The following is a 14,328-nucleotide window of genomic DNA, read 5'->3' as shown; positions in this document are numbered from 1 at the left end:
CTCTTCCCTTTCAGGATTAATTCTGCTGAGAGTAAGGTTTAGTATTTCCTATTAATGCTTTCTTCCTCTCCTTCTTATAATAGTATTCATCCCCTCCCCTTCCCATGCCCTCTTTGTGTGGTATAGATTATCCTATTTTTCTTATTCCTTCAAGTTTCTCTTGGGGCCATCTTCTATTTCCCCCACACACACTTTTTTCCCCATATCATCTTACACCATTTAGTACCCCAACCTCTCCTTATGACTAATTCTTCTAATTACTATAATAGTGAATACAATTTTTTCATAATATTTCTCCATATAGGAATACAAATAATTTGATCTTATTGAAGCCCTTGAAGAAGGAAATTTAAAGATAAGAGTTTTCTTTCTTTCCCCTCTTCATGTTTCTCTTGTTTTTTTGTGGTTGGATATCAAGCTTTCCATTTAGTCCTGGTCTTTTCTGTGCAAATACTTGGAAATGTTCTATTTTGATGAATGCCCATACTTTTCCCTGGAAGTATATAGTCACTTTTGATGAGTAGGTGATCCTTGGTTTTAGACCCAATTCTCTTGTCTTTCTGAATATCATGTTCCAAGCCTTGCGGTCTTGTAGTGTGGAGGCTGCCAGATCCTGTGTAATCCTAATTGGTGTTCCTTAATACCTGAATTGTCTCTTTCTGGCTTCTGGTAATAGTTTCTCCTTAACTTGGAAGCTTTTGAATTTGGCTATTACATTCCTGGGGGTTGTCTTCTGAGGATTTAGTGTAGAGGGTGTTCTATGGGCTCTTTCAATGTCTATTTTGCCCTCTTGTTCAAGGACATTGGGGCAGTTTTCTTGGATAATTTCTTGTAGTATGATATCTAGATTTCTATTTGCCTCTGATTTTTCCAGACCAATTCTCACGTTGTCTCTTCTAGACCTGTTTTCTTGATCTGTCATCTTCTCATTGAGATATTTCATGTTTCCTTCAATTTTGTCAGTCTTTTGACTTTGCTTTATTAATTCTTGCTGTCTTGTGGGATCATTGGCTTCTATTTGCCCAATTCTAGCCTTTAAAGACTGGTTTTCAGCTATAATCTTTTGGTTTTCCTTTTCAGCTGGTCATTTCTGGTCTTCAATTTGCTTATCATTTCATTTGATTTCTGAACCCCAATTTCCAATTACAAAATTCTGCCTTATAAATTGTTATTTTCTTTTTGAACTATTTCCCACTTTTCTTGCCAGATCTCTTCCATCTTTCTCATGATCTCAGATTTGAATTCTTCAAGAGCTTGTAACCAACTTTCATTTTTTTCGGAAGGTTTCCATGTCTTTAATTGTTTGTCCTCCTCTGCTTTCTGGATTTTTTCTGTGCAAAAGTTATCAAGTGTTAGAGCTTTTTTCTTGGTCTTTTTGGTGGTTATTTCTTGGGCCTTGCTTATCATCATTATGCTGGTTTTTCTTTCTCAGCCAGAAGTCTGAGTGAGACAGGCAGACTCTCTGTGTATAGAGCTAAGGAGCAGTTTTTGCCTGAGACCACTTTGTGAGTCTCCTGGCTTCCACTGTCTGCTAGGCCTCTGCTATCCGCGGCCCCTCTCAGCTTTACTCATGCACCCAAGGTCTGCACTCCCCAGCCTCTTGGGGTCTCTAGTCTAGCTGTTCTCAGGGTCAAGCCCCCAGTAGTCCTAGTGAGCTTCCCAGAGCCCAGAAATTGGCCCACACTTGCTCCTCTGCCTGGGGTTCTCCCCCGAGTCTCAGATCGCTGAGCTGCTTCCATTGTCCACTGCCTCTCTCAGCTCCACTCTGCACCCAAGGTCTGTGCTCTCCAGCCTTCTGGGGTCTCAAGTCTTGCTGCTTTCAGGGGCAAACTCCTGGTGGTCCGAGTTAGCTGGCAAGAAGCTAGATTTTTGCACCCCCTCTCACTCTAACTCTGGTGCGCAGCCTCTAACTCTGGTACTGTGGGTGGGGTGGGGGAGGTTTGATCAGCTCGTGTTTTGATGGAAGCTATTTCCCCCCCTTATAACTTGGAAGTGCCCAAATCCCACGTACCTTTGATACTGTGCCCTATTGTGGGGTCCCTTCTTTCAAATGGATTTGTTTTATTTTTGTCCTTTGGAGGTATGCTGGTGGTCAGTGGTGAGGAGAGTTAAGTGCCCTGTTCTACTCTGCAGCCATCTTAACCTAGAAGTCCACATAATTTTTATACATTTGTTTTTTTAAGTATTTTATGGTGGTTGTAGTAGTTACTAAATACAGAATTTTAATTTTTTTGTACATTTGTTTATTTATATTTCTATAGTTACTAAATGCAAATTTTTTTAAATGGGGAAAAAAAAGACAGCTCAACTACCATCTCCTACATGAAACCTTTCAAGATCTTCCATGCTGGTAGTGTTCTCCCTCCCAAAACTACCTTGTAATTATTTTGACTTATTTCAAACCTATTTTTATATGTACATGTTGTCACTCCTGATAAAATGGAAGCTCCTTGAGGGCAGAGACCATTTCATTTGTTTTTGTATCCCCAGTACCTACCACCATTCCTGGCACGTAGTAGATGTTTCTTGTTGATCAATCAGTTGATTGATCTCTTCCCTACCCTAATCGTAGCTCCTGCCTTGATATTATGATAACCCAAAACATCCCACGGTGACATTAAGGTAACAAAGAATTCCAAAATGGATTGTTTCTCCATGGTAATTAACCCTTAATCCAGGGGGGTTTGTGTTGTAACCCCTTTGGATCCCTTCTGAGAATCATGTTTTTTAAATACATAAGAGACATAAATAAGAGCTCAAAGGAAAGCAATTACTTTGAAATACAATTATGAAAATATTTTAAAACAAATTCTTGTAACCTCCAGTTTAAGGACTCCTGCCTTAATCCCTTACTTTTTGTACTTTACAACCATTCTCACATTTGACCCCAAGCACAACCAAGTGAGACAGATAAGGCAAATATTATCAATTGAATTTTACTATCAAGGAAACAAGCAGTGTGTCAAGGAAACAAGCAGTGTGTCATTAAGTAATTTGTTCAGTGATACCACTGTAGGGTAAGAGAACCAGGTTTAGGACACATATTACTTACCTGTAGGCCCAATGCTTGCAACATGCCAAATGACAAACAATTCACATAAATGGAAATAATTTTATCTTACTACAACCAGACCTAGTATTTCTGGGGTCAGGGCAGACCTAGGTTCCTTTCCCCTTGCAGAGGCCAATATATCTGGCCTTGAACTTTTGTCAGGTCCCCATCCTCTCCACATAGCTCTACCAAGAGTCTTTACCAGACCAATAATGACCCAGATCCTCAGTGAAAATTAGTCTGGACTGGCTGTTGTCACTAAAGTAGGAGAGGTGCTGGGGGGAGGGGGGAGACAGAAGAGTTTAGCCCCACCTGTGAGAAGCTCATTGATAAACAAGCTGCCAGTCTCCCCCAAAGATCCTCACAACTGACACTTGTGTGCCTACCACACTGACGAATGCAGCCACATTTTCAAAATCATTCTGAAATCAGATGAAAGAGAGACTAAAAGTACAAAGTGTGATCATTAGCCCAGATTCACGCAGTTTGTTATTAATAGACAGCCTGGTTGCTAGCTTCCTAGCTTAAAGAAAAGGAGATAAATGAAAGTGTCATTTCATAACTAAAAGCCTAATGCTATAATTGGGACACATCACCAGACTCCTGCCCACCTTCCCTGTGAATGCCCCTCTTCTTTTCATTCCTTTATCATGAGCTCTTCATAAAGGATTATAGTTAACCAGGGCAAACCCACCCCCATATTTTGCAGTTAAGAAAACCAAGGAGCAAAGACATTTAGTGACTTTCCCAAGGTCACACAAACATCAGACTTTATAGCTAAGCTTTGTACCCAGGTCCTCTGATTCCAAATTCAATATATTTTTTGATGCAATCTCTGGTTTCTTCAATATCAAACCCTATCCTTATCCCATTCTTCTTTAATTCTTCTCACTGTGACAGTCTCTTAGAAATTATCATAACTCTAGACATAGAAGGAACTTCAGAAGCCATCTAGTATCGCCTCTTTATTTTAAAGAAAAATGGGAAACATAGTGTCTTTCAGAAATGGGAAAGTGTGGGTGTTCAAGGAGGGCTGGCACCTCTGGAGTGAGGGCTTGCTGAGCCCCTTCCCCCTTTGGTGTCCACATTTCACCCAATTCTCACCTGTGGCTCCAAGAAGCTATAGCATGGGCAGTTGTTACACCCCAGTAAAAGCATCTTGGCAGACAGGCTAAACCAGGTGGAGAGTAACTACTGACCCACAAACCCATTGGCAAGTTAGCGAGATGTCTACCCTGAGACTTCCCTCAGCAGAATGGGTGAATGAGAACGGTTTTTTCCATTGGCTCAGAAGGCAGCTGAAGCTGGTGCTGTGGCATGCTTAGAGCTTGGCCAGACACTGAAGATGTATCTAAGGCCATCACCAGTTGCCCTGATTGGACCATGATGACTCTGGAAGAGAGAGTGAAGCTGATGACTTTGTGCAATTCTGCCTCACTTCAATTCATGCACAAGTCGAGACTTCACTCCATGATGTCAATGGTCCTCTTCCAAAACGAAGGGCAATCTTTGATCAATGACATGTAAACCCAGTGGAATTGCTCACTGGTATGGGGTGGGGATGGAGGGGAGGGAAAGAACATGAATTATGGAACCATGGAAAAATATTCTAAATCAATTAAGTAAATAAAATTTTTCAAAGTCAAAAATTAAATAAATGAATGGTTAATGAAGGACAATCAACAACTGTAATTCAGAAAACAACTATAGGTTTAAATGGTACCCTGCTAATGTAAAGTAATAATAACTAACATTTATATCACATCTAAAGGTTTGCAAAGAGCTTTACAGATATTTTATCTACACAATAACCTTGGAAGGTAAATGCTATAATTATGCATACCTCAAGTTTACAGATAAAGAAACTTGGGTACACAGAAGTTAAGTGACTTGTCCAGGGTGACACAGGCAATCTGAGAGATGAGATTTGAACTCATGTCTTTTGACTCTAGAAACCGCTCTTTTCATTATACAATTTGCCATGATCCTGATCATTTCTTCTCCTTTCCCTCCCCATCCCTAACTTCCTAGTAGTAGGATGCAGAACTATAGGAGGCTGTAAAAGGAATGAAGGAAGGGAGCAGGAGAAGGTCAGTCTCTTAATAAGTCAAATGCAGAGCTCTTCTTTCAGCTGTCTCCTCATGGGAGGAAACTTGCTCTGTTTTGTTATTTAGCATCAACTGAGCAACAGAAATACATTAGGACCAGCAGTGAGTACAAAGTCACAGCTCCTACCCGACAAAATTATTTTTCTAGTCTGCAAGTTCATAAACTTTTCTTCTTCCAAACAAAAGATGAAAATGAAATGTGCTCTATGTCCAATGACTTCATACAGGTTATATTTTAAATCAAATAATTCAGAGTGCAGATGATAGAGACGTAATTTGCCTGGGTAGCAACTTTGACTTCTCTGTAGGATTTAATAGCTCCTGGAGCCCCACTGATGCTGCATAATAAAGCTAAACAAGTTCCCTCTAATGAAAATGTGGCTGAAAGTCTGATGTAAATTTGAGGCATCCTTCATTCCAGAACTGTGCACCTCGGGCCCATTTTTATATTTCTCTCCCAGGCATGGGACACTCAAGAACAATCAAAACATGTTCTTTTGTAATTAGCAAAATAGTGATTGTCTTTTCCCATAGGCCCACAAGTCTACCAAGTCGGATGAATGGAAATTAAGAATAGAAAACCAAAACAAATAGCTAAAACCAACATAAAGAGTAAGGAGTACAAGTCAGTGTGATGTTTGTGCACATGGACAGGGTGCCTGACAGAACAGTCACTGCTATTCTTGATGTTGTTGTTGTTCAATCATTTTTCAGTTGTGTCCAACTCTTCATTACCTTTTTTTTTTTTTTTTAACTCTTACCTTCCGTCTTAGAATCAATACTGTGTATTGGCTCCAAGGCAGAAGAGTGATAAGGGAAGGCCATGGGGGTTAAGTGACTTGCCCAGGTGACAAGCCACACAGCTTGGAAGTGTCTGAGGCCAGATTTGAACCCAGGACCTCCCGTCTCTATCCACTGAGCCACCCACCCACCCCCTCTTCATTACCTTTTTTGAAGTTTTCTTGGCAAAGATACTGTAGTGGTTTTCCATTTCCTTCTCCAGCCATTTTACAGATGAGGAAACTGAGCCAAACGGGGTTAATTGAGACTTCCTGACTCCGGATCCTACACTCTTGCCACTATAGCCACTATACTGCCTAGCCGCCCCATTAAAACATAAGCTCTTACAAGTCAGGAGCCCAGTGTTCTGGTTTCAAATCCTGAGAATTAGAGGCAGAAAAGACCTGAGATATCTCATCTGCTCCAATCTCCTTGTGGTGTATGTAGAAAGGGTACCCCCTTCAGATTTCTCTCATAGCTTTTGGGATCCCCTTGCTACTTCCCAAATCCATGTACTTTTTTTATTCAACAGCTATTAGCCTGTACCCAAATGTCTCAGATGATACATGAATTCAAAGTGAAAATGCATTTAATTAGACGGTATTAACAAGACTATAACAAGGAAGAGGATCAGGTATTTAATACTTAAATTAAATACTTAAATATTTAATAGCAAATTAATATTTAATGTCCTTGGCACCCATCCTCAGGTAGCAGCCAATTCCCACGCCTTCAAGAGCAAATAGGAGCCAAATCTCATTCAGTTCCCCTGAGGCTCCAACACAGAGGAGAAGAGGGGACACAACAGGAATTCCCAGAGCAGGCACTGTAGCGTGGGCTCTGAGCTACACTGCCCCATCACTTCCCCTTCCCTCTCTGCCTGGGAGAGGAGAAAGGACCGTTCATCTTGGGCTGGACACTGAAGCCTCTGGCTATATATAGGGTCCATAGACACCATCAGCGGTTTGCAATTCAGCAAAAAGTTTTTAGATGCTTATATGTAAAGCCAGCTATGTTGTAGAGAGATGGCTGGCCTCAGAGACAGGAAGACCCACGTTCAGATCCTGCCTCTGATATTATATACTGGCTATTTAAAAACTTGGAGCAAACCACAATCTCCCAATGACCAGGCAACTTGCTAAGAATACATGCTGCAGAACAGATGCATTGGTGAAAGGAATTTGCTTCCACACCAGGAGCTCCTTACACTGATGGATTTTTTTTTCAAACCCTTACTTTCCATCTTAGAATCAATACTGTGTATTGGTTCCAAGGCAGAGCAGCAGTAAGAGCTAAGCAATGGGGGTTAAGTTGCCCAGGGTCACAGAGGTAGGAAGTGTTGGAGGCTAGATTTGAACCCAGGGCCTCTCATCTCTAGGCCTGGCCCTTGATCCACTAGGCCACTTAGTTGTCCCCTTTACAATGATTTTTTTAAAGCATAAGTTTGACCAAAAAAACAAACGTACATCAGAAGCTGGAGGAGATTGCAGGGATCGGTGAGACCTCTCTCACCCTAGTAGCAGGGATAAAACATTTTCAAACGGCTCCATCAAAATAGGTACCTAAGAAAAGTAGAAATAAAACATAATGCAAGATAGAGGGAAGGAAAGAATTTTCACTAGAGGATCAAGAAAGTCTAAGAAGGAATTGGAGAAAAGAAGGCTTATAGGTATAGGAAAAGGAATAAGCAAAGGAAAAGAGGTAGAAAAGCATAAGATTTGTTTGGGCAAATGGACGGAGTGCATGGAGGAATCTCAGGAAATAAAAGTAAATAGGCAGATAGTCAGGAGATTGTGAAGAGCCTCCTGCATAATGATTAGCACTCTCAATATTAAAAACAAAACAAAACTGTGAATGACCAATATTGATACGGTCTCAGGAGAGAGACAGTTGAACTCATTATCTCTCCCAATAAAAAACTTCCCTCTTACAAACTCCCCTATTACTATGCAGGGCATCACCATAGTTGCAGTCCTTCAGGCTCTCACCTAAATGGCATCTTGGATTCCTCACTCTCTCTCACCCCTCATATCCAAGATACTGCCAAGACTGGTCCATTTTACCTTCAAAGCATCTCATGAACATGCCCCCTTCTCTCCTCTGATGTTGCCACCACTCTAGCGCAAGCCCTCACCACCTCCCACCTGGATTATTACAACAGCCTCCTGGAGGGTCTCCACGCCTCTCGTCTCTCCCCACTCCAGTCTATCTTCCACTCAGATGTCAAAGTGATCTAAGGCACAGGGATGATCACATCACCCCATTACTCACTAAACTCCAACAGTTCCCCAATACCTCCAAGATAAAAAAAACAACAACTGCCATTTGGCCATCATAATCTGTCTTTCGTATTTAGTAAATGTTTATTGACTGATGATAATAAAACGATGCAGTCACTATGGTCACGCATGCCTTAAAGTAATCCTTTGCAGGAAGATGGTCAAAACCCTCATTTACAGTCCAGATAGTCTCACCATGCCAGTCTAATGGGGGAAAACTCATCCTGCAAACATCAAAGCTTAGCAAAAATGGGGGCACCCATAACGCCATCCCCCCATGATCTGAGCCATGGCAGAATTGCCCAGTCACCTTAGTGTCACTTGGAGTCTTGGGGCTAGGATGTAAGGACACTTCCAAATTAAGATACGAGCCAGGAGAAGGGAAATGGATCCAGGGATCTCCTCGTGAATATGACACGTGTAAGATTCTCATTTGGAACCTACCACCATCCAGGCATCCTGTCCATGCACCGGATGACTTGTTATAGGGCCGTAGATGCCATGTTCTCTCAATTCTCAATCCATTTTATAAACTTGCCTGGAATTGAATTTGATGGCACTCTCCCCTACTTTGGTTACAGGATAGCCACTTCTAAGATAGAATACACCATTGAATAGGAGGACACACCAACCCTAGGTAGCAAATTGGGGATGGATGGGGGGGGGGGGAGAATGGGGGGAAGAGAAGTTACATACAAGTAGAACGTGAGAAAATTTACGCAAAATAAATATAAGTCAAACCTGCCCCTACTTAGCGGTCCTTGTTCAGAGAGTATTATGGATGTTATTTCAAGAGCAGGGCTCACAGAGCTAATTAGATTTACAGTCTGTGAAGGTAGTCAAAATAAAAAGCCCAAATCTATTTTTTTTACCCTTCTATAGCTCAAGGGCACTAGCCGAAAGAAATTGCTATTAAGTGTGAGTAATGCAAAATAGATGGTGTGAATTTCAATCTGAAATGTGTGAATTTAATATACGACTGTAAATTAAGAAGTATCTTTTGATTTACAAAGTAGGTTTGGTTCACAAGTGGGGAAAAAAAATTTAGCCTATAGACAGCTGGGAGATGAGCTAACAGGTTGTATCTGGGCAAAGAAAAATGGAGTTAGATTCTTGAATATGGAAAAAAGAGATTGTGAGTATAACATAGGTTATCATCCATTGTATCTGAGAACAAAGGCATGGACAAAAATATTTCCTCCTTATCTGAAAGTGGCTGCCAGGATGAATAACTATTTATTGAGCTCTTATTGTATATAAAAATATTGTGCTAAGTACTGGCAATACAACTAGAAAGAGAAGTCCTTGCCCGCAAGAAGTCTGTGTTCTAATGGAAGAGATGACACACATTTAGACCTCTGCAAATCAGATTGAAAAGTCCAGTGGTTCTTACAACCTAGAGAGAATGCAGAAGGGAATGGGGGAGAGAATAAGCATTTATACAGCGCCTATTATGTGCCAGGCACCATGCTAAACTCTTTTTACAAAACCCATCTTTTTTGATCCTTGGGAAATAGATGTTATTATCATCTCCATTTTATAATTGAGGAAACTGAGGCAAAAAGGTCTTATCCAGGGTCACATAGCTAATAAGTGTCTGAGGCTGGATTTGAACTCATGTTTTTCCTGACTCTGGGCTTAGTACGTTATCCAGCTGCCTTTCTTCACGGATATTCTTTATTGGCATTTCCATTAATATAACCGTATCTGTTTTCGATGTCAAAGCACTTGAAAACGTGAAGGACTTTGGCTTCAAGAACCTTTTTTTCTGGGGGTTTTGTTGCTGTGATTGCTGAGGTGGTGGAGAATGTAGGGGGCAGTTGCATCTTTAAGGGGGTTGCTCCCTTGGACAGTCCCTGAATGGGCAGGGCAGGTGGTCCAAGGGACAGGGTGCTCCTGTTGCCAGAGCTCTTGGACTTATCTTTTCCCTTCTTATAGTTGTTTATGGACTACGGAATACCTTAAGCTGGGCAAAACTAAAAGAAATGGAGTTCCAACCTGTACTTAGTCATGGCCATAGATGGCTCACCTAACCCTCCCTCAGGGTCAGGTTCTGCATTCTAATCTCAGCTTTGCCTTCAATGTAGAATCAATTAGCCTTGGAACTGGAGGGGACCCGAGAGAATAGCAGGGCCACTAGAATAGATAAAATAGATAGAAAAGCAGAGCCACTAAACTGTATACAAGGATCTCTGTGGGCTATACATTTAGAAAAGTGCATCCACATTATCTATATTCGATTGTATTTTTTATTGTTAAATATTTCCCAATTAATGTTTTAATCTGGTTCCTGCCCTGGTCTGACACCTCTGATCTAGTATTATTCTCTCCTTTAATAAGTGAGTGAAATGAAGCCACCACGTTATGGGACTTGTCCAAGGAGCAGAAGGTAGATCACTTGCCTTGATAAAGGAGAGCTAGTTATAAATTGTGCGTCTGCAGGTAAGCTACACGCACACGGGTTGCCCACGATACAGCCCATGAGAAGACGTGGAAGCCAGGCTCTGACCTGCCTCGGCCTCCTGGGGGTGGAGGAGCAGGACAAGGCTGTGCTTTCTTGGCTCTGGCCCGAGAGTGGTACCGGACCAGCATCAGATCTGCCCTGCTCAGTACTGCTGAGCGAGGGAGCCGCTTTGGGGTGTGGGGTCCAAAAGGGAAGCAGCTTCCCCAGTCACTAGGAAGGAGAAAGACTAGCCCCGTGTTCCCACTCCCACCCCCAACCCTGACTTCTTCCCAACAAACACCGGCTCCCCCAAAGAGCAGCTGGGGGAGAGGGCTGGTCCCCTCTCCTGGGCGTTGCTCTCCCATGATGGCCTTGAGGGCTGAGCTAGAAGCGGGCAAAGACACTGCTATGGCTGGCTATTTCCTTTTCCGGTGGATAACGGCAAATAAAGGTTAGGCGACTTGTCCTGGGTGGGACAGCTAGTGTCTGACACCAGACCTGAATTCAGATCTTCCTGACTTCAGGCCCAGCAGCCTCTCCTCTAAGCCAAAAATGTAAGGAGGAAATAATTAACAAAATAGTAAGAATACCATAGAACATAGATAATATCAATGTGTGGTTTTCTAAGTCAATATGCAGCCTGCAGGGATGCCTGTTAGTGGCCCTCTTTGTATTTGAGTTTGACACCACTGATTCAGAGTACAGAAGCCAAACAGAGAGCCAAAAGCCAAACAGTCATCCCCGTGGCAGGATTTGAAAAGTCTTCCTGCTCCAAATTACCTCCCTTTTCAGTCTTCAATGGAATGTTAGAGGTGTTTCTTTTCGAATAACACCAGAAAAATATACAAAAAATGTGAACCTGGAAGGAATAACCTATGAAGCTATTATTACCCATTATTATTTAGAATGGATGAGTTAAACAAATTGGCAACTACAAGTGGGAATGCAGGGTCTTCCCTAAGAGAATGGGACAAAGAGGGAAGGAGTGGGCTATGGAACATGGGCCTCTGGAGGGCAGGCTCAGCTCCGTTCCCTCTTTAGGAGGCCTAAATAACCAGAGAGAAAGAAAAAATTTGAGTGCTGAAGAGGAGATGAAAAAGTGTCAAAGAGCAATACCTACAGCAAGGACGAAGGGATGTAGCCTTGCCTACTGAATCCACTATCCAAGTTTATTAACTCCCGATTGAAAAGACACAGCTGGCCAACAGACTGAGAAAATGTGTCCTCCCCAGAAGAGCACTCACCTATAGAGTAAGCGTGCACCCAACAGAAAGCCATCAGCATCCACTGAGCTTAGAAAAGGGCCGGCCTAAACTCTTGCTGGCTTGGGGCAATAAGTATTCATTAAGCTGCCTCCTCTGGGCCTGGATGTGTGCTAAGCCTGGAAGATATGAATGGAAAAGACAGTTCTGGCCCTCAAGGAGGTTTCAAACTAGTAAGGAAGACAATCCACAAAGGGAAGCTGAAAAAGCAATAGGGAGGGCAGGTATCAAGCCCGTCTGACCTTGTGTGTAAAAACTAATGAGAAACAAAAGCGAGCATTCATGGTCTTTAAGATAGGAGTATTCCTAGCACAATACTTGGAACTATTTAGCACAACTTTTATGAGTGACGGAAACAAAAGGGCAAAAGGAAATGAGAAAGAAACCTGATTTCTCTCATGGTTCTTGTCAAAATCTTACAATCACAGAATGTGAGGGTCCTATATGACAGATATACATTCAAAAAATCAAGGAAAAAGGTACAGCAAGGTGGCTTAGGGAATAGAGAGCCAGGCCTGGAGATGGGAGGTCCAGGTTCAAATCTGACCTCAGATACTTCCCAGCTATGTGATCCCACTTAATACTCACTGCCAGCCCTTACGACACCATAAGAACAATCACAATTACCATTCTTCTGCCATGGAACTAATACATGTGATAGAAGGCAAGGAGGGTTTAAAAAAAATTGAGAAGAACTCAGTTGTTGTTGCCAAGAATTTAACTTTCGCCAATCTTTGCAGCTAGGTAGTTCAATGAAAAGTGTGCTAAGCATGACCCGAGTTGAAATTTGACCTCAGACACTAGCTATATTAACCTGGATAAGTCATTTAACCTCTAATTTACCTCCATTTCCTCATCTGTAAAATGAGGATAATGGCACTACTCCCAGGGTGGTTATGAGAATCAAATAAGATAATATCTGTGAATCCTGGCACATAATAGTCCTTTAATACTTTTCTTCCTTCCTTGTGACACAGAAAAGCCACTCAGTAACATCAGACCCTGCCCTGCAGCCACTGCTTCACCACGATGTGGTTTCATCCTGGGTTTGTTGTTCTTTTTCCAATCAAAACAATCAGCTTGTCAGTTGGGATGCAGCAGCCAATTTAGGAATATCTGACCTAAACTACCAAATGTAGCTTCAGAAGGTCAAAGAGGTGGAAGCCCTCAGTAGGGAAACTGAAAGCTGCAGCTGACTTCCTATTCTTCCTGATGAGCTGCCTTAGCTCTCTTTATGGCAGAACAATTTGACTTTTTATTATTTGTGGGTGAGAATTTAAAGCATATCTCTTCCTCCGAACAAACTCCAAAAATGAGTTTTGATTTTGAATATTTAATAAGCTCCTAACCACAGTCTACTTTGCTCTTTAGTCTATCTCTGGGCTCTTCCACCTACTCAAACATTCTTCTCACCCTTAGAGATGCCTCCATCCTCCTCTGATTGATGAGCCTTTGACTCAAACCACCATTTTATGAGGTGCCCAGGATATTTTCATTTCACTCCTGGCTTCACTCTTCACTCTCTGGATTTTTCCTCCTCTTCAATAGCAGCCTTCCCTCAACACCTATTCTCTTAATCCCCTCCCCACTCCCAACCCCTTCTAGATTCATGTGTGGTCTTCCCTATTAGAATCAAAATCCCTTGAGGGAAGGAGCTGTCTTGTTTGCTTGTACTTGTACCTCCAGCACTTAGAACAGTACCTGCTATATAAGTTCAATAAATGCTTTTTTATCTTCTTTCTCAGAAAATTGAGTTGGATGAGTCAGTCAACGTGAACTTCAAAAATCCAGATTTCTTTTGAAGATAAGCAGCAAAAAACAAAGGTTTTCTGGGATAGTTCCACAGCTGAGGGTCCAGAAGAAAATATATTTTCCTTTAAAGGGAGAGACTGATTTACTTCATTTAATTAGAAGATATTTATTTTATACATCTTTTACTCAAGGCAGGAATCAAACAGCACTGATCTTACCCAAAACATTTCTGAACCCGGATCTTCCCAACTCTAAACAGTCTGTTTTTGTTTGCAAAGAAAGACTTCCTTAAGTGGCTAGTATGGTTTGTTCCATTCTGTCCAGCTGGATTTTAGCACAGTTCCTTTAACCTTCACTGTAATGACCTAGTTTTAACTAAGAAGATAACAAATGATCAGCTTGTTCCATACAGGTCACTATGCCAGAAGACCCAGTGCTGGGCAACGGAAACCTGCTGAACCAAGATAGAATAGAAATAACATTTCTGATGTGACATAAGAACAATTACAGTCACTTCAAAATAAATCAACAGTGATGCATTATAATTTGTATATAGAGATAGTGAAATGAATAAATGTTAAACCCCTTTAATGAATTTTTCAGTGTTTCATACCAAAATTTTGTATTTTTTTAAACTAGTATCTCATACAAT

This window comes from Gracilinanus agilis, chromosome 3, assembly GCF_016433145.1.
Source record: "Gracilinanus agilis isolate LMUSP501 chromosome 3, AgileGrace, whole genome shotgun sequence".
NCBI classification, from domain to species: Eukaryota; Metazoa; Chordata; class Mammalia; order Didelphimorphia; family Didelphidae; genus Gracilinanus; species Gracilinanus agilis.
Note: the sequence above shows the minus strand (reverse complement) of the source record.